At 43.6% G+C, this 22,576-nt stretch overlaps 1 non-coding gene across 1 annotated transcript; it reads right to left on the minus strand.

Moving 5' to 3' along the window:
• Window positions 1-6,276: 6,276 nt before the first annotated feature.
• Window positions 6,277-6,348, minus strand: TRNAT-UGU (transfer RNA threonine (anticodon UGU)). Its single transcript has one exon. It is a non-coding gene; the product is annotated as a tRNA-Thr (tRNA).
• Window positions 6,349-22,576: the final 16,228 nt, after the last annotated feature.

Consider the following 22,576-nt stretch of genomic DNA (forward strand, 5'->3'; position numbering starts at 1 on the left):
TCAGAACAGAATCAAGTGACATTACCAGTGAAGATAAAGAAATGTGCTCCATTCTAAATAATTATTTCATATCAGTATTCACCAAGGAAAATCTAGGCCTGGTCACAGCAAATATTTACCATGAGAATACGGAAAATATTCTTAGTAAAATAACCATTAGTAAGGAGGACGTATTGAAAGAAATTAATAAGTTAAAACCTCAAAAATCGCCAGGTCCGGACGATATATATGCAAAAATTATAAAAGAAACCAAAGAAGAATTATGTCAGCCACTTTTAACGTTATTTAATGACTCTTTAAGTTCAGGAGAAGTTCCAGAGGCGTGGAAAACCGCAAGCGTAGTGCCCATCTTTAAAATGGGTGATAAATCAGCTGCGTCGAATTATCGTCCAATAAGTCTAACGTCAATAGTAGGAAAAATGTTAGAGTCAATTTTGGCAAATAAGATTAGAGAACACTTGGAAAGATTTAATCTTATAAACGAAAGTCAGCACGGATTCAGGCAAGGACGATCCTGCCTCACAAATTTGTTGTCATTCTACTCGGAGGTCTATGAGGCAGTAGATAGCGATAAAGCTTACGATGTTATTTATCTGGACTTTAGTAAAGCTTTTGATAGGGTCCCACACGAAAGGTTAGTTAGAAAGGTTCGAGCACACGGTATAGACGGCGATATCTTAAAATGGATAGAATCCTGGCTGAAAGGACGAAAGCAGAGAGTATTAATAAATGGAACTAAGTCGGACTGGGGATTAGTAACTAGCGGCGTACCACAGGGTTCAGTACTCGGTCCCTTATTATTTATCATATATATAAATGATCTAGACTTAGGAGTCAATAGCAGCATCAGCAAATTTGCCGACGATACAAAAATAGGGCGTATCATTAACTCGACTGACGATTGCCATAACTTACAAAAAGACCTCGATACATTGTCCAAATGGTCTAAAACTTGGCAAATGGAATTTAACGTTGAAAAATGTAAAGTACTTAACGTAGGCAAGACCATTGGAGACACTAAATACAGCTTAGATAACAAAGAAATTAGCAAATCGGAATGCGAGAGAAATCTAGGAGTTATGATCACAGAGTTATACATATAGAGCGCGCGTCCCTGTGTTGTGGTATGGGCGATAAGTGAAGCCAGCGGGCCAGGCGCGGCGGCCATCTTAGGATGCCCACTCTACCGAGTCCCGACCTTCCCGTACAGCTCATCATAATTCACAAATACTAACCTTTCCCGAGTGTTTTTTGCATTATATCCTGATGTAAATAGATAGAGCAGTTATCAATATAATTACTTTAGCTATTTTAAGCCTTTTCTCCATTACTATTGCGCTCTGAATGAAGTGAGAAGAAAAGTTATTCCCGGTCCCCTTACCTTGTCTCTACGCACCATTTTACTTTGGATACACAAAAATCAACGATTAGAAGCGAACATATACCAATTTATTAATAGCATTACATTAATTGAGTGGATGGTGAGTGCCCTCACTTACTGGTTCTTAAATAATACTAACTTAGTGTTTTCCTAACATAACAGCCTCTTACTTTAGCAGTGGTTGCTTTTGCAAGATGATGCAAACGTATCTTGCAATATGCAAGCACCACTGCTTTAATAAGAGAAAAAAATGTGATTATTATCAGGTGAACATTCAAACATATGGGAATTATGTGTTTTAAATGCAGTGCTACCAGCCTCTTTCAATACAGAATATGCAACTAGAGAGGAAATTCTGGGAATGTTACGTAGCTCTTTGTCATGACTTTTCAACATTTTCTGAAATAATTTCTCTGTGGATCTGCAGACAGACACAGCACTCATAGAGGGCTTTATCAAGCCGCCTTTGTCCTTAACCAGTATCAATGCACAACTTTTATCATTGTTCTTAATTTCTGTTGCTGTAAGTGCAAACAAGCAGTCTGGACATGAAATATTTCTCTTTACCATTTTAACTGCATATCCGGCAATGTAACCTACTGCAGCTTCCTTATAATCTGACACATCTGTAAAGTTTGGACAGTCTACATAATCATGATCTTCTTGGGCAGGACTACGAGGAATGATATCATATCTTCTTGCCATCATAATATCTTCAGTTTTATCCTCTAAAGCTTTCTTCATGACACTGCTAGATGTTGCAGATGTGAGCACTTCAGTGAGGTCTTGTGCAGAGACATTCCCGTTTGACGTTTTTATTTCATGCCTCAGAAGGAGTCTCTTGTATGCTGCCATGAGGTTTAACGCAGAAGGGTTATTTCGAAAGCCACCAGATGCTCGAATTGCACAGAAAAAGAGTTCTAAGTGATCCTGTGACAGCTTATAAGTTAGAAAGTACTGGAGTGGCTTATTTACACCTACAAACTGTTTATAAAGTGCCTGAACACTCTTAATGGCAGCCAAAAAACCAATGAAAGGTGTCTTTCTATAAGTTTTGTACATGAGGATGTCATCAGAATTAGTGATAGTCATTAGATAAGCAAATGCTTGATCTAAGAATGACATTGAAACTACTGTCTCAGGTTGAAGTGCTGCTTTCATTCCTCTAGCAAATTTGTTTCTCGAGTTCAGTACATCAAAAAGTTTATCGCCATTTGCAGAAATTTAACTGTACCCTGACAATCCTTAAACTGTGGGAGATGTAATGAATCCCGACAGAAGATTAATGCATCAGCTACACTAGAACTCAGTGTTTGCGCAGCAAGTTTTACTTTCATCTTTTGAGTGTGCCATGAAAGATGGATATCCCTGAGTTTATTTCCTAAATGAAGGCCCTCCTCTTCTTGAAGTTGATGCAGTGCTTGAATATATTTCCATTCTATTTTATTTCCTGATCACAGAGAAGCGAGAACATCTTACCTGTTTTGAATTGAGCGTGAGACTGGGCATCCCAATATGGCCGCTGAGCCACTTCCGGTTGCGTCACTTTGAAACCAGGGTGGCGCACTCTATATGTATAACTCTGTGGTTATGATTAGTAACGACCTTAAACCAAGGCAACAGTGTATTAATGCCAGAAATAAAGCAAATAGGGTCCTAGGATTTATTTCGAGAAGCGTGAGCAATAGATCATCTAAAGTAATACTGAAACTTTATCTAGCATTAGTAAGGCCACATTTAGACTACGCAGTACAATTTTGGTGTCCTTACTATAGAATGGATATTAATTCGTTAGAAAATGTACAGAGAAGAATGACAAAAATGATACATGACGTCCGGAACCTGTCATATGAAGACAGACTGAAAAGACTAAGTCTGCATTCGCTAGAGAGGCGTAGAGTAAGGGGAGACTTAATTGAGGTGTTTAAGTGGATGAATGGTATAAATAAGGGAGATATTAGCAAGGTACTTAAAGTGAGCATACAGGATAGAACTAGAAATAATGGTTTCAAACTAGAAAAATTCCGTTTCAGTAAGGAAATCGGTAGAAATTGGTTTGGTAATAGAGTAGTAGACGAATGGAATAAGCTACCTAGTAAAGTAGTTGCTGCCTCTTCCATTGAGAGTTTCAAGCATAGGCTACATAAGCATATGACAAATAAGGGGTGGATATACTGTAGAATAAAGAAAATCTTATAACCAATACTAATTCATAATTTTTTTCTTTTCAGGTTACACTATGATAGTCTCTATTCTCCTTTCACACTTTCCTGTAAAATGTCCACGCCAGTTTTTCTATACTGCGTGGTGTTCTTTCTGACTTTTTCCTGCCGGCGTCGGCTGGAGGGTTTGGAGAGCGGGGGAGAGCCTTCTTCTTTGCTATCCTTATCTCATTCTAGTAGTTCAGTTACTCTTCCAGGAGCTGCCTAGCATGGGCCAACCGGCTTACTGCAGTTATCCTCTCTTCTTATGTTCTTATGTTTCCTCTTCCTTCTCTCTCTCTCTCTCTCTCTCTCTCTCTCTCTCCAATAGTAAACTGACACAAGTAGATAATAAGCCTACAGGAATCACTCCAACCTCTGCTACTCCTCTTGATATAATTATAACTAATAGTATATCTATATATTGTCAGACGCCTTAATCCCGTAAGGGGTGGCCACAAACAAATCGCCTCCATGTCGCCCTGTCCCCCAGCCATTTCACTGCCCTGCCCCCAGCTCACACCCCTCTGTCTCATATACTTCTCCATTCCATCCCTCCATCTCATCCTTGGCCACCCCCTCCCTCTCCCTCCTCCACCTCACTCACATACACTCTCCTCGTCAGTCTCTCACTCTCCATCCTCTCCACATGGCCAAACCTTCCCTGACCTGACAACCTATAGCAATGATGTACTGTGTTGCCACCTACTAAATGAAACCATTAACTTAAACACTATTGTGGCTACTGACAATGTACATGAACAGGTTGATATGTTACCCTCAGTGTACTGTACACCACAAGTTTGTACAAATGTGCCCCACTTGTTACCAGAGAAATACCACGTCCTGCTGCCCCTTGCATTACCCATGACATGTCCTGCCCCTTGCATTACCCATGACATGTCCTGCCCCTTGCATTACCCATGACATGTCCTGCCCCTTGCATTACCCATGACATGTCCTGCCCCTTGCATTACCCATGACATGTCCTGCCCCTTGCATTACCCATGACATGTCCTGCCCCTTGCATTACCCATGACATGTCCTGCCCCTTGCATTACCCATGACATGTCCTGCCCCTCGCATTACCCATGACATGTCCTGCCCCTTGCATTACCCATGACATGTCCTGCCCCTTGCATTACCCATGACATGTCCTGCCCCTTGCATTACCCATGACATGTCCTGCCCCTTGCATTACCCATGACATGTCCTGCCCCTTGCATTACCCATGACATGTCCTGCCCCTTGCATTACCCATGACATGTCCTGCCCCTTGCATTACCCATGACATGTCCTGCCCCTTGCATTACCCATGACAATCGGTAAGTAATACAAACACGGCATCACACACGCAACCAATTAACACTAAACAGGCTCAACATGTCATTACAGGAGAGTTACAGGGATTTAAAGAAAAGAGCCAAATCACTTATTAATCCAGCTAAACACCAATATCATCACAAAGAACCCTCAAACTCAAGAGGTAATACTTGTGCAACATGGAAAATACTCCAAGACATAATACCCAACAATAACAATTACAACAATAGCTCCTTTGATGATCCACAAAGTACAGCTGAAGAATTTATTTTTTCGCAACCGTAGGTAAAAGAACTTTTGAAAATCCCCAGGTGTCCTTGCCAGCCAGTACCACCATAAATCCTGCCTCTGCCAGACCTGTCACTGGTAATGGCGCACGCAGCATGACACAGTGCCCACCAGACACTGTTGATGTTAACACTGTCTATCTATCTATCTATTGCTAGACGCCTTAATCCTGTAAGGGGTGACCACAAACAAATTGCCTCCATGTCGCCCTGTCCCCCGCTATTTCACTGCCCTGCTCCCAGCTCACACCCCCGTTCTCTCATATACCTTTCCACTCTATCCCTCCATCTCATCCTTGGCCTCCCCCTCCCTCTCCCCCCCTCCACATCACTCACATCTCCTCGTCAGTCTCTCACTCTCCATCCTCTCCACATGGCCAAACCACCTTAATGTGTTTCTCCTAACGCTTCCTATCACATCCACATCCACACCACAACGCTCCTTCACTGTAATATTAACAGTTACACATTTACACAATACTAAATCTTATGGCTCATAATATTTCAATTCGTTTTATTAAGGATTCCCTCTTCATACTCGCAGTTTATTAAACCCACGTAATAAATTCTTCAATTGTTACGGGCGTATTGCCTAATGCTTGCAAGAATGCTATAGTCACGCCTTTATAATGATAAAAAATGGGCACACTCAGGGCGTAAGCAATTACCGACCAATTTCACTGTTACCTTTTTTTTTTTTTTTTTCTAGGATTATCGAAAAAAAAAAATCGTCTCAACTCAACTAATAACATTTCTCGAGTCAAACAAACTTCTCTCACAAGCCCAGCATAGTTATTAGTTTCCGTGCTAAGCTGTCCACCAATACAGCACTCACAGTTATCACTGATAATATCTACCATAACATGGATAATAAACACATATCACTCTTAACCCTCAGTGATCTGTCAATAGCTTTCGATAGTGTCAGCTATCCCATTATTATCAATAAACTCAATAAAGACAACGTCGATAACTTCTGGTTTGACAATAATGTGGGAGAAATGGAGTTCCCCCGAGCTAAGCCCTGTATTGGACTATACAGCCCCGCTAGGGTTACAGGAGGGAGCTACCCCTCCCGGCACGGCAGCCCGGGCAAGGCTCGAACTTGCAATCCCCCGATCACAAGTCCAGCGCGCTACCACTGTGCTACCGCGCCCCCCCCTTCTGGTTTGACAGCTGCTTTAATAACACACAGTCTGTTCGCATCCAAAATATCAAATCCTCCAAATCAAATGTCACTTATGGGGTACCCCAAGGCTCAATTCTTGGTCCTGTACTATTCAGTATATATGTGCACGATCTCTCAGCAAATCTTAACGACTGTGTTTCAGTGCAATATGCTGATGACACTCAGTTTCTTCACAGTGGCAAACTAGATTCTCTCCAGGATATACTGCACAAAGCAGAGGAAACCTTGAATATGGCCAGGGAATATTTTCTTAAAACGGTCTTCTTCTAAATACCAATAAAACACAATGTATCATTTTAGGTGCAGGCCAATAATCTCACTAATACCACCTAACACTACTGTTGGATTTGGAGACACAGCAGTTCAAGCCAGCACTTATGTATAAAGCTTGGGTATATATATGGATTGCTGCATGACTCTAATAAGCATGTTAATAAACTTAGCAAAAGAGTAATGGGCATATTGATGTATATTAACAGGATAAAAGATGGCTGTGACACAAAACACTCAACAAATCATAGCCCATACTGCCGGCACTGGCCCTAAGTATGCTAAACTACGGCAGTGTAATATGTGGCACTGCAGGCACTGGCCCTAAGTATCCTAAACTACGGCAGTGTAATATGTGGCACTGCAGGCACTGGCCCTAAGTATACTACGGCAGTGTAATATGTGGCACTCCAGGCACTGGCCCTAAGTATACTACGGCAGTGTAATATGTGGCACTGCAGGCACTGGCCCTAAGTATGCTACGGCAGTGTAATATGTGGCACTGCAGGCACTGGCCCTAAGTATGCTAAACTACGGCAGTGTAATATGTGGCACTGCAGGCACTGGCCCTAAGTATGCTAAACTACGGCAGTGTAATATGTGGCACTGCAGGCACTGGCCCTAAGTATGCTAAACTACGGCAGTGTAATATGAGGCACTGCAGGCACTGGCCCTAAGTATCCTAAACTACGGCAGTGTAATATGTGGCACTGCAGGCACTGGCCCTAAGTATCCTAAACTACGGCAGTGTAATATGTGGCACTGCAGGACATCTCAACTTTCACGTGTACAGAAACTACAAAATTTTGCTGCCAAAGTTGTCGATGGAAAAGCCAGGAAGTGTGACCATGTACTGTACCATGTCACTCCAGTGTTAAAGGATCTGAAACGGCTATACACCCAAAACAAGATAAAGTTTGACACAGCTGTCAGTCTTCAAATATCCAGCTAATCTCTACCATGACTCTCCTGTCTCACCCATCGCTGTCACAGTCTTCAAATATCCAGCTAATCTCTACCATGACTGTCTCCTGTCTTTTCCATCGCTGTCACTGTCTCCTGTCTTTTCCATCGCTGTCACTGTCTCCTGTCTTTTCCATCGCTGTCACTGTCTCCTGTCTTTTCCATCGCGGCCACAGTCTTCCAATATCCAGCTAATCTCTACCCTGACTGTCTCTTGTCTTTTCCATCGCTGTCACAGTCTTCCAATATCCAGCTAATCTCTACCATGACTGTCTCTTGTCTTTTCCATCGCTGTCACAGTCTTCCAATATCCAGCTAATCTCTACCCTGACTGTCTCTTGTCTTTTCCATCGCTGTCACAGTCTTCCAATATCCAGCTAATCTCTACCATGACTGTCTCCTGTCTTTTCCATCGCTGTCACAGTCTTCAAATATCCAGCTAATCTCTACCCTGACTGTCTCCTGTCTTTTCCATCGCTGTCACAGTCTTCCAATATCCAGCTAATCTCTACCCTGACTGTCTCCTGTCTTTGCCATCGGTACACAGTATGACACAAAGTATTACCAAAAAACAAAAAACAATAATCTGTACGTTGCTAAGGTTAATACCGACTCAGGTACAAGATCCTTAGCAGTAACAGGACCAAAGATATGTAGCCACCTGCCAGAAAATGTCAATGAATTACATAGTTTAAACACTTTCACAATTAGACTTAACAATCATTTACCAAACGCCCCTCAGTAATCTTACTGTATAACGCTATACAATAATAACCCAGTAAAATAGGATGTAAAAATATGCTGTCATAATTCACAAAGACAACGGTTTTATAGACAATGTAATGATATTTAGTATATTGATAATTGTACTTGTATTATACTCCCTAACACTGATATCTACACGGTATGATCTTGGCGTCTATGCTTTGTACTATTAGTGTGTACAGTACATTGCTATATGAATAACCACCGTTTATGGAAATAAACATTATTATTATTATTATTATTATTATTATTATACTCTCCTCCCTCCTTCCATGCCTCCTCCCTGGCCTCACCCCTGGCCAGCCAATCAGAGGGCGGCTGGCTGCTAAGGGCAGAGGGAGGCGGACGCTGATTGGCTGAGCCAGTGTAAACACAGCCGCGGCAGCCATATTGCTCCGCCTACTGCCTCTTTAGTATTTGCCTTTTTCTCATTATTTATCACCTTTTCTATCTACCTGCTTGTGTCTATTTATTTATTTGGATCTATTTTGAGTGTCTATTGGTGAGCTGAGGAGGCTCGTAAAAGGATAGATGGGATAATGTTTTGAAACGTGGGGATTTTTGCACCCCTGTGTTTGCTGTGAGAGAGAGAGAGAGAGAGAGAGAGAGAGAGAGAGAGAGAGAGAGAGAGCTGCTGAGGCAAAAATGATGGAAGTGGGTGAGACAGAGAAAAGAGAGGTGAGGCGGAAACGCGAGAGTGAGGGAAGAGAATGAGTGGCGTGAAAGATAGTGAGAAAGTGAGCCAGAATATTAACTTTCCTACGACGCCTCTGTCTCTCTCTCTCTCTCTCTCTCTCTCTCTGTTCAGTGGTGAAAATGAGAGGTAAAAGGAAGATAAGAAATAGAAATCCAATACCAAGTGAACAAGATGAACAAAAAAGGAGAGAGAGAGAGAGAGAGAGAGAGAGACAGACAGACAGACAGACAGACAGACAGACAGCAAATTAAAGAAAGAAAGCTCTAAATGTCACAGGATTTAACCGATTCAGATCTAAGAACTGCTAATCACACAAGTCAGTCTCGTTAAAGGGTACATTCTGTGGTCGTTAATTTTCGTTTATAATTACCCGCGCTTCGCTGTGCCAATCACCACCACTTTATTAACTGTCTGCTAATACCGTACTCCTCTCACCTTAACTTGGCTCATAAAGACAAGACTAAGACTTTCCGTAGCTTTCAGTGCACTTCTTCGTGACTAGCATCATTTAGTGTTAGTTTGGAATAGTCCTTTCACCTTCACTTGGTCCTGAATTTCGTCTTTTTGCAGTTTATTTCAAGTAACTCACTGACAAACACCAAATCTCGCTATCCTTCCCGTAGCACTTCTTCGTGACTAGCATCATCTAGTGTTAATCTATACTTACAACTTGGCATTGAAGAGGAAAAGGAAGGAGAGGAAGACGAAGGGGAGAAGGAAGAAGAGAAGAAAAAAAGGAGGAGGAGGAAGAAGAAGAAGAAGAAGAGGAAGAAGAAGAAGAGGAGGAGGAGGAAGAAGAAGAAGAAGAAGAAGAAGAGGAAGAAGAAGAAGAAGAAGAGGAAGAAGAAGAAGAAGAAGAGGAAGAAGAAGAAGAGGAGGAGGAGGAGGAGGAGGAAGAAGACGAAGAAGATGAGGAAGAAGAAGAAAAGATGAAGAAGAAACGAAGAGGAAGAAGAAAAAGAAGGCGAAAGAGAAGGCAAAAAGGAGAAGGAGAAAGAAGAAGAGGAAGAAGCCTTAGAAGACAAAACGTCTCCTCGTCAGGTCTATATGTTTCCTTAAGTTCAAAAAGTGACTCCTGAGAAAAATACAATGGTAAGAAGGCAATAAATAAATCCATCCATCATCCAATCCTACGCTGCCCCATGAGGAGCGTAGGAGCCCGGGGCTAGGCAAGTTGGTGCTGACATTTAAGATGAGAGTGACCAGCCTCACTCATCCCTGAGTGGCATTACGTGACCAATAAACCCCAACCACCCCTTGGATATAAACCTTCACCGGCTCAATCCGATTGAAGCACAATAATTACCCACTAAACCACCAGGCGCCCAAATTTGGTTATATGGTTACCACCCAGCGTAGTAAATGGTTTCCTGGTGTACAGGAAACCATTCGGCTTGTCACTCAGTGTAGTCACCCACAGGCAGAAGGAAGAGGAAAGAATGAAGGAAAGAAAGACAGAAGAGGGAGTGTAAAGTTACCCACAGGCAGAAGGAAGAGGAAAGAAAGAAGGAAAGAAAGACAGAAGAGGGAGTGTAAAGTCACCCACAGGCAGAAGGAAGAGGAAAGAATGAAGGAAAGAAAGACACACGAGGATGGAAGGAAAAGAAGGATGGAGGAGAGGAAAGGGCAGACACCCGACAGCAGCACTACATCGAGTGAGTGGATGGTGAGTGCCCCCACCTACCAAAAAATAAATATATAAATAAATAAAATATAAAGGTATCCAAACTGAAAAGCTTACCATATATACAAAAAGAATTTAAAAACCAAAATTAATTACAAAACAGATATGAAAAATAGACTAAAAATAATTCAGGTAGTAATGAAGCCAAGAGGATTTCCCACACCAGGTGACATCCCGACACACACACACACACACACACACACACACACACACAGCTCCTACACTACACTTAGGCAGCTTAAAAACTTCACAAACATTCCAACAATAATACAAATAACGTCAGATATTTACACATAAATATAAACAAACAAAATCAACCCGAAATTCCACCTTTATCTAGGACACCTCTTGGAGGCTTCGTAATATCCCTTCCTCGGCGATTTATTTTTCCTGCTACACCTTAATATCCTCTAAGATGGTGTTAATACAAACTACGACTGTATTAAAAAATATAAATAACGTCCAAGAGGACAGAAAGGTGTAATAGGCAAAATAAATTGGTCAGGAAAAGATGCTAAGAATCCTTACATTTCAACGAGATAACGGCTTAATTTTCAACCCCGACTTGGGAGGCTTCGTAATACCTCTTCCTCAGCGATTTATTGTGCACATTACACCTTAATATTCTATTGTAGGTTACTGAGGCAACTGTGTCGAGATTTAAATTAAGCCGTAATCTCTCATATAGGAGATTTCGTAACATTTCTTTCTCGGCGAACTATTTTCCACATTCACTTTAATATCCTCTTGTGTGCGATTGATGCAAACTATGGCGGTATTAGCAAAGTATAAATATCATACAAGCCAACAGAAAGGCCTAATTTAAAAATGAATCGCTAAGGAAAAAGTGCTGCCAAGCTCACCATTCCAGCGATATTACGGATTAATTTTCATTTAACTCTGATCCCGTAACACTTCTTCTGCGATTTATTTTGCACCATACACATTAATATTCTCTTCTATGTTACTCTGACTTGCAATTATGCCGACATTAAAACTCAAGCCGAAGTTCCCTTGGAGATTCCGTAGCGTCTCTTCCTCGACGATTACTTGGCACATTCACCGTAAAATCCTCCAGTATGTTATAAATGGAATCTACGTCGATTTCAAAAGTGACGGATTACATGAAAATCAATATTAATGTGTAATATGCCAAATTAATCACCGAGGAAGTGGTGCTACGAAATCTTCCACATTAAGGCGGATATTTTCAAACCTTGGCGCCGGCCGACAGCCTCTTGCTTTTGTGTTAATAATTTTTATGGCTCGTTGTGTGCTCCATCGCTTATCTCTGGGATATGAGCCTTATCAGTGGTATCATAGAGCTGCCTTACACTGGCAGCCACCAGCAGGCTTCGTAACACCTTTGCCTAAGCCATTTATCCCGAACATTACACATTAACATTCTCCTGTAGGCCATTTGTATCGTGTTAATACCGACATGGTTTTTGTCAATAATATGCAAAATAATACTGAGGTGTAATGTGCAAAATAAATCGCTAAGGAAGAGGAGTTACCAAATATCCAGCCTCAGAATCCGACCCTTAACCCTCTCAGTCCGGTGATTTTTTTTTTTTTTTTGTCTACGTCTCTCTCTCTCTCTCTCTCTCTCTCTCTCTCTCTCTCTCTCTCTCTACCGCCATTAGGTATATTTCTGGCGTCTTCTATCTATCTATCTATTGCCAGACGCCTCAATCCCGTTTGGGGTGGCCATAAACAAATCGCCTCCAAGTCGCCCTGTCCCCCGCCATTTCACTGCCCTGCTCCCAACTCACACCCCCCTCTCTCATATACCTCTCCACCCCATCCCTCCATCTCATCCTCGGCCTCCCCCTCCCTCTTCCCCCCTCCACCTCACTCACATACACTCTCTTCGTCAGTCTTTCACCCTCCATCCTCTCCACATGGCCAAACCACCTCAGTGTGTTCCTCATAACGCTTCCTATCACATCCACATCCACACCACAACGCTCCTTTATATCCTCATTCGTCAGCCTGTCTCTCCACGTGACTCCACAGGCTCCTCTTAAATAACTCATCTCCACTGCTCTCACTCTTGACTTGTGTCCTTCCAACAATGTCCAAGCTTCACTTCCGTACGTTAGAGTTGGTATCACAATACTGTCATGTAGTAACTTTTTCACTTCCATGCTCACTTCCCTGTTTCTTATCACTGCTTTCAAGGAACCAGCAACCTTTCTTCCCTGCTGTACCCTTTCAAGCACTTCTGGCGTCTTATTACATGAAAATCGCCTTTGTCGTAGACTGGCCTTAATTTTGGCGGGAAAAATAATTGAACACGCAGGCATTAGGCAAAGCTCTGGGCCAAACCATGGTGTGTGTGTGTGTGTGTGTGTGTGTGTGTGTGTGTGTGTGTGTGTGTGTGTGTGTGAGAGAGAGAGAGAGAGAGAGAGAGAGAGAGAGAGAGAGTATACAAAAGGAATCGCAGAGCTAATATTGTCGCCCATTACCTGAGACAAGCTGGTCCATCCACCATTTTCCTCATTACCATTACCATTTTCTTTACAATGGAGATGTGAAAGTAAATGGGTATACACGTCTACCTATCTATCTGTCTATCTATCTATCTGCTGTGAGACGCCTCAATCCCGTAAGGGGTGGCCACAAACAAATCGCCTCCATGTCGCCCTGTCCCCTGCCATTTCACTGCCCTCCCCTCGGCTCACACCCCACTCTCATATACCTCTCCACTCCATCTCTCCATCTCATCCTTGGCCTCCCCTTCCTCTCCTCCCCATCCACCTACCTCACATACGCTCTCCTCGTTAGTTTCTCACTCTCCATTCTCTCCACATGGCCAAACCACCTGTGTATTTCTCCTAACTCTTTCTATCACATCCACAACCACACGTGAACTGACTAAAGAATGTGGAGGACACCAAGAATGAGGACATGAGGGCAGGCGGCTTGGACTGACCAGAGCGAGAGGATGTGTAGCAACAGAGACGCTTAAAGGACTGAAAGTTAACTGCTTTATAGCACCTTATTTCTAGTATGGCCATGTGGAGAGTGAGAGACTGACGAGGAGAGTGTATGTGAGTGAGGTGGAGGGGGGGAGAGGGAGGGGGAGTCCAAGGATGAGATGGACGGATGGAGTGGAGAGGTATATGAGAGAGAGGGGTGTGAGCTGGGAGCAAGGCAGTGAAAAGGCGGGGAACAGGGCGACATGGAAGCGATTTGTTTGTGGCCACCCCTTACAGGATTAAGGCGCCTGGCAATAGATGGACAGATAGATAGATTTCTGGTCAGTTCGGAGACCAGACGCCTTTTCCTCAGCGATTTATTTTGTCTATTTCTTATCTTACACTGTCAATGCCATGAACAGTTAAGTTAGAGAGAGAAAATTAACGTGTGATACGCACAATACATCTATATATGTACCAGGCCACTTAGACTAGGCAGGGAGGCAGGCTGGCACACACACACACACACACACACACACACACACACACACCTCTATGGTGTAGGCTGTCTCCCTCAACAAACCCCCTACACAACGCCTGTCTGTTGTCCGCTGCTAGAGACAGGGGGACGGGGTGAAAGGCTGGGGCAGCACTGATCATACAATGCAGTTAAAACTGGTGGTTGTATAGACTACACAGCAGCAAGAGAGCTGGTAAAACAAGAGAGCTGGTAAAGCAAGAGAGCTGGTAAAACAAGAGAGCTGGTAAAGCAAGAGAGCTGGTAAAGCAAGAGGGCTGGTAAAGCAAGAGAGCTGGTAAAGCAAGAGAGCTGGTAAAGCAAGAGGGCTGGTAAAGCAAGAAAGCTGGTATGGGAGAGGCGTGGAGGGCAGCAGTAGGCAGAACATGGTCAGTACAGCCAGTGGCAGCACCAGTGTGGCCACAACAGCGGTGCGTCTGTCCCTCCTACTGTTATATCTGACATAATTTGAGGGAGTATATCTCAACCATTCCACTCTTTCCTACATCAAGAGCATACCCGCCACACTTCCTTCCTACTGTTATATCTGACATAATCTGAGGGAGTATATCTCAACATAACCATTGCACTCTTTCCTCCATCAAGAACATACCCGCCACATTCCACACTGATGCATCATACCAAGGCAAACAAGTGCATTCAGTACTGCCATGCAATACAAAGTGCCCTACCGCATGATAACCATACATATGTCATTGACCTTGGCAGTAGATTGGCTGGTTGTTGTGTACCACATGATAACCATACATATGTCATTGACCTTGGCAGTAGATTGGCTGGTTGTTGTGTACCGCATGATAACCATACATATGTCATTGACCTTGGCAGTAGATTGGCTGGTTGTTGCACGCCACACACCCTCATGGTATGGCCAACAATTGTGTGACGTTATGTCAGAATCTGTCCATGCATGTGGAAGTTAGAGAGCGGACACGAAATTGCAGACGGACAGCACCCGACCTTGTTTGAGCCCCAAGTGTGACCTTGACGTTGGGAGTAGATGGCTGGTTGTTCTGCGCCTCACAGCGTCATGGTATGGGCAACATATGTGTGGTTATATCAAAATCTATCCATGCATGTGTAAGTTACAGCGCGGACACGAAATTGCAGACGGACTGACGCAGTGAGGGAACCGCGCCAACCTGTAGTCCCCGACCGGTTTGACAGGCAGGGGACTAATATTCCTGAGGCAGAGAAGCCACACAAGCCTCTCACGTGGAAATGCTAGCCAGCGGAGACGGACAGGCAATGATATAGAATGGAGGCAGCAAGACTGTACTAAACTAATGCACCATCATACACAACGGTATATGTACAGTCGCCAAATGTTCCACCTGGGCCACCTAGCCACGAGAGGTGGGTAACGGGTGCTGGCAACAGTGTATATGTTTGTTCGTGTGTACATGCTCGACGAAACTTCGGATCATCAACTCTCTTCGTCTGTAGTGAACCTCCGTCAGAGTCAGAGTTCATCCCATAGATGGCTGGGTACGGATTTGGGTGGGGAGAAAAATGTCTCAGGAGTAAGGCGGCTCTCCCATCGGCTCAGCCAGTTGCATGAAACTGGTCGCATGGAAAATTGTTGTGTGCCACAGGTCGCGCTGACCAAGGCCAAATAAATATGACTATATTAATTCTATAATAAGGTAATATATAATAATATTATGATATAAATATATACTATTATATATAATACAATAATATTTATCATACCATACTTATTTGGCCTTGGTCCGTGCAACCTGTGGCACGCAACAATTCCCTGCAACCGGTTTCATGCAACTGGTCAAGCCGGTGGGAGAGCTGCTTAAAGGGACAGCTTGGCATAGTGAAGGCCAGGGCAGGCGCAGGACGGGGGGGGGGGGGTACGTTGTTCATACCGTCAGTGATAATCATTGCCGAACTAGTTTTTGAGATCCATTGGCATTCTACTAAATATTTGTATTCTTAACAATACTAAACATTTTATTTTCTATGTTGTTTTTACATTGTTACCATAACACTATATACTGTAATCGCTCCTAACCTTTCTCCGTCTCACTCTCTCCTTATATCAGTAATTCTATTTCATAGGGTTATCACTGGATACCATTATCAGTATAGGTTGAAGAGGAATGCATTTACCTAACATCTACGTCCAGTTACAAGTAAGATTACCTGCCACCTTCACATTATGAATGACACAGGCCAATAAACATTAGGATGGTGTTCAGACACTGTTAACGGTTGCTTATTTCCTCGTTGGTAGTACTTCAGGTTTTTGTGTGTTCTGTGGAGCACCACGAAGAGGTAGGAGGTTAAAATACTGTCACTTCAACAGGCATAGTTTATGCATACTGCTGTCGATGTGGCTATTATATCAGCTATGTTAATGACTTACCGTATCATATTTCATATGACTATGGTCATAACAGCACAAGTCCATTCATCTAACGAATGACTGTATTACACATTACAAGGAATATTGATTGTGAGCGGTGCCGCTTATGTGTGAGGTCACACATTTACACGCTCATCGATTATTCACCGAACAACATTATCTCACATTACAGCAAGATGAAGACACCACCTCTCCATCACAGTGTGCAAAAGCTTCCAGTCATATTAAGCACAACTGCTATTGATTCATGAATTATTGGGACATTTTTATCACCATTGCCTGTGATATTACTTAAGTGACTGGTAAATGCAACATAACGAACATGAAATTATCATTACAAGCTGAAACACTTTTTTTTTTTTTTTTTTAATCGCACGAACCTAGGCGCTTTAGCTCCCGTCGACTCGTGACTATCTGACTCGAGGCAGTATTCTGCCTCGGCTCAACGACGAGTTTCAACCTCCGACATCTACAGTTCCTATCTCGCCCACTTAGTGTAAATTAATATCCACCCAATGAGTTGACCTAACTTATGTGATCATGTCTCGGATCAAGAATGGTATTTCAATAGGTTTAATAAAGACCGACCCAGGACTGGCGCAATGTAAAACGAACAGTTAGACACCGGTATCTACTATTCTACCGTAAGAGCCGATCACACGACGGTTCTTCCCCCCAGTATTCAGTACAATTTTTAGCCATGGGTTTATCATGTAATAATGAAAATGAATACGTTTATAAATATGCAATATGTATAAAGATCCGGTCTTTTAGATTATTCTACTTATTGTTTTCAATATTCGCATTATCCAATACTTTCAAGAAGTTCCTTTGAAATTCTATTGGCTAAAAATTGTTGACCGAATATTGGGATGAACTCTGCCGGAGGTTCACTACGGACGAAGAGAGCTGAAGATCCGAACTTCGGTCGAGCATGTACACACGAACAAACATAAACACCGATGCCAGCACCCGTTACCCACCGCTCGCGGCTAGGTGGCCCAGGTGGAACGTTTGGCGACTGTACATTATTTTTGCTATGCTTCAGTGTCCACTAAGAAGACATTTACACTAGAAAATACTTAAACTAGAAAAAAATAAAATGACCACACACACACACACACACACACACACACACACACATTAATAACAGCCATCAATTAATGAAAAGATCAAGATCCAAGTGGTGGTGGTGGTGGTGGTGGTTAGGTGACCGGAAGGTAATGGTGGTGGGTGCCCCGCCTCCAGCAGTATGAGAGGTGATAGGCACATGTAACGGTAACACGATGCTAATCATAAAGTGCTGGTGAAGTGTTGTAATGCCAGTGTCTCTAAGTCTTATTTGATCTGTAAGAAATTACCTGCAACAGGACAAAATCTTCCGGCTATGAAGGGTGCCTGAACTATATTGTCTGTGAAAGGTGCCTGAACTATATTGATGGTATTGACCAAAACAATGGCACTGCGTCAGGTTCACGCAGCCACACCTCACGCCTCACACTCTCTCACCTGCCATATTGACACCAGCACAGGCTTCCTATTTTCACACGCCTTACCCGTTCATTTGTGCTGCTAGACACACGCTGCCTCGTTCTGGCAGCTCGCTGTTGTCTCACACCGCTGATGTGGCCCATAGTCTTGTGTAAGCGCAGCACAAGTTGGTAAATTGACAAAAATACACCAACAAAAAAACAACACCGGTAACTTCCTTGCCTGCGCCTGCCCTCCTGGTCGGCTGTTGCATTGTGGGTAGTGTAGTGACGTCACACAGCCAATCAGATGTCATCTCTTTCCGGCGTCATGCCCCGCAGCCAATCACCGCAAATGTAGGTACTATATCAGATCTTTCACTCGTGCCTCATGGATAAATCTGTACGAATTAGTGGTAAACATCTAACTGTACAGTAATACTGCATTAATATACGATGTTTGTGAAGCATACAACGGAAAATATGGTCACTTTCGTTTTCCCGTCCAGTGTGGGAAAATGTTGAGATGTCGGCCTTATTTGAAAATATACTGTTTAATAAAGGCAGTATTATTACCGATTAAATAACTGTTGACAGCCTAAGCCCTAGGTAAAGTGGCTGGAATTCATGTTATTGTAGTGTTGTACCATTTATTTGCACACCAAACGATGTCAGTGGAATTCAGCATGCAAATGTAGGTACGATTTGTTTATGACTATCATTATAACGCGTTGATGGCCATTGTGTTGCTATAAATGACATACTTCTTGAATCTGGACATGTTTTCCCAACTCAGAGCAGACCACAATTCCTAAGCAGTCGTTAGTGGTGACGTGTGAGCCATCTGTGCACGGCTGATGGGTATACAGCAGTCGTTAGTGGTGACGTGTGAGCCATCTGTGCACGGCTGATGGGTATACAGCAGACGTTAGTGGTGACGTGTGAGCCATCTGTACACGGCTGATAGGTATACAGCAGACGTTAGTGGTGACGTGTGAGCCATCTGTGCACGGCTGAAGGGTATTAAGTACAGTGTTATCAAGATCCCTGACGCTGGAGTGTTGCAGCAAACCATATCACCTGAACTGCAATGTTGACAACTTATTATTTAACCCTTCATTACTTAACCCTTTATTACTTAATCCTTTATTACTTAATCTTTTATTACTTAACCCTTCATTACGTAACCCTTTATTACTTAACCCTTCATTACTTAACCCTTCATTACTTACCCTTTATTACTTAACCCTTCATTACTTAACCCTTCATTACTTAACCCTTTATTACTAAACCCTTTATTACTTAACCCTTCATTACTTAACCCTTCTCACTTTGCCACTTAATGATGGCCACTTTCGGACAATTTTCTTCAACTCAGAAAAGTTCTCCTATTGTCAGCGTTTTTTAAGGCCGTAGCTAACAATGCAAATTAGGAAAATGTTAAGCTGAGGAAAGTCGTCAAACGGCATCAAGAATTAACAGGATAAAATCACCTGAATGAAGTGATGTATGGCAGACTAAGATAATACTATAGCCATACATCGTTTTCTTAATATTTCTTCACGCTACCATGTATATGAGTGAGGTGGAGGGGGGGCGGAGAGGAAGAGGGAGGCCAAGCATAAGATGGAGGGATGGAATGGAGTGGTATATGAGAGAGAGAGGGGGGGGGGCTGTGAGCTGGGAGCAGGACAGTATAATGGCGGGGGACAGGGAGACATGGAGGCGATTTGTTTTTGGCCAACTCCTACGGGATTGAGGTGTCTGGCAACAGATAGATAAGTAGATAGATAGAGAATGTACCAGGCAAAGAGTTTTCCCATCACTGAACAAACGAACGTACTTTCTCATCAGAAGTTAGGGTTGTGGGTGGGATTGCATGCTGTTTTAAGAGGCTTGGTGTCACCTCTTGCTTGGTGGTTTGTTTTGTGTATTACACCCTGACAACCACGTCTTGATAACCATGTAGTTTGCATCAGGAATTCTTAGAGAAATTGAGGAGTACTGTGTACGAGTAGACCACTAAGGAAGAAGTGTTACGAAGCCAACGAAAATTTACAACTGGCGATATACAGTGAAAAACCCCTATCTCTGCTAGGGCGTGTTTCAGATGGTTTAGTTTTTCCGCTATGCATTCGTTCAACCTGGGGAAGATACTTGTGTGTGTGTCCGTAATTCAGGTCCGAAATGAAAACACAATTTCCATCAAGACTAGTGCTGTTAATTGGCCCTGATGCTTGACTACCTCCCCCACCCATGCCTTCCCCACCCCTACCTCACCCACCCATGCCTTCCCCACCCCTACCTCACCCACCCATGCCTTCCCCACCCCTACCTCACCCACCCATGCCTTCCCCACCCCTACCTCACCCACCCATGCCTTCTCCACCCCTACCTCACCCACCCATGCCTTCTCCACCCCTACCTCACCCACCCATGCCTTCCCCACCCCTACCTCACCCACCCATGCCTTCTTCACCCCTACCTCACCCACCCATGCCTTCTTCACCCCTACCTCACCCACCCATGCCTTCTTCACCCCTACCTCACCCACCCATGCCTTCTTCACCCCTACCTCACCCACCCATGCCTTCTTCACCCATACCTCACCCACCCATGCCTTTTCCACCCCTGCCTCACTCATCTTTCTCTCTTTCCTACCTCCACTTCGCAACCCGTCCTGCCACACTCACCCTGCCTGATCCAGTCCTGCCTTACCCAACCCCAACTGACATCCAACCCAGCCCTGCCTCTTGTTTACCTCCAAGACACTGAGTACTGCCACCCTTGCTGCCTGCACCTCTGTCCCCTCCACTCATTCCACCCTACCTTTCCCCAAGCCTGCCCTGTCTACCTGCCACACCAACACCCCTGCCTCTCCTTAACCCTTCTCTGCCGCACATTCCCCTGCCTACCTGCTACACCAACACCCCTGCCTCTCCTTAACCCTTCTCTGCCTCATATACCCCTGCTACCTGCTACACCAACACCCCTGCCTACCTGCTACCACCAACACCCCTGCCTACCTGCTACCACCAACACCCTTGCCTACCTACTACCACCAACACCTCTGCCTACCTGCCACACCAACACTCCTGCCTCTCCTTAACCCTTCTCTGACTCACATCCCCCTGCCTACCTGCCACCAACAACACCCCTGCCTCTCCTTAACCCTTCTCTGCTTCACCCCCCCCCCCCTGCCTCACCGACGCCTCCAGTCTGCACAGTCAAGGTGCCGGGGTTCTGTCAACAACTACAATACCTACACAAGAAGCCAACTCAATGTACCCCTTCAGCCCCATCATGTATTTCAGGCTGATTAACGCCCAGTGGTTTTATTTAGACAAAGATGTTCTTGGAAGGGGGGGAGAGGGAGGGGGAGGCCGAGGATGAGATGGAGGGATCGAGTGGAGAGGTATATGAGAGAGGGGTGTGTGAACTGGAAGCAGGGCATTGAAATGGCGGGGGACAGGGCGATATGGAGGCGATTTGTTTGTGGCCACCCCTTACGGGATTTAGGCGTCTGGCAATAGGTAGACAGATAGATAGATAGAAAGCTAGAAATTCGTTCGTACAATACAAATACAAATCGCCTGATATACAAAAGCTTACACTCAGTTTGGTAGACTTATTGCACTGAAGAATTTGCTTACAGCCTACACTGGCTCCTTCAGTATCAGAAGTGTGTGTGTGTGTGTGTGTGTGTGTGTGTGTGTGTGTGTGTGTGTGTAACAACAAAGTCAGTCAAGGTGACATAAAATTGGAAGAGAGAAATACTGGCGTCAGTTAGGGGTCGATCCACATTTGCCCCTTCACACACACAATATATATATATATATATATATATATATATATATATATATATATATATATATATAGATAGATAGATATATATATATATATAGATATAGATAGATAGATAGATATAGATAGATATAGATAGAAAGATGGATATAGATAGATAGAGACAGATAGAGATAGATAGATAGATAGATAGAGAGACAGAGATAGATAGATAGACAGATAGAGATAGATAGACAGAGATAGAGAGATAGACAGATAGAGATAGTGTTACATAGCCTATGATTTCATCATCCTTTGTGTAATTTTAACGCACAGTATGCTGCATGTTTGATCACGAGCGTGTTCTGCCTCAGTTCCCCCCTTCTGCCGTTATAGTAGAGTAAGTCGTCCTTTCTGTTGTTCAGAGCAGGATTTTCAGCTCTTTGTCCCCATGGCTTCATTTGCGCGTCCTTCTTACAAGTTGTATCAAGCTCTGCTGGCCCCTATATAATGAGCTCAGTCTCTACATTAATTGCCACTTAGATCTACTCCTCATTTTGTTCACATCTCTGTCCTCCCCTGTACAGTTATTGTTGTGAGTGCTCAGGAAGTCTCCAACCATCTAGCAGATGTGTAATTTGAGTATAACTGTTGTTGCATTTTTTCTTGTGCTGTGTAGCATAGGGTTCATTCTTAGGCCTAGTGAGTTTTTTTTTTGTGAT

The sequence above is a fragment of the Coenobita brevimanus genome, chromosome 20 (genome assembly GCF_032717465.1).
Source record: "Coenobita brevimanus isolate Jiangsu-jjx chromosome 20, ASM3271746v2, whole genome shotgun sequence".
Taxonomy (NCBI): domain Eukaryota; kingdom Metazoa; phylum Arthropoda; class Malacostraca; order Decapoda; family Coenobitidae; genus Coenobita; species Coenobita brevimanus.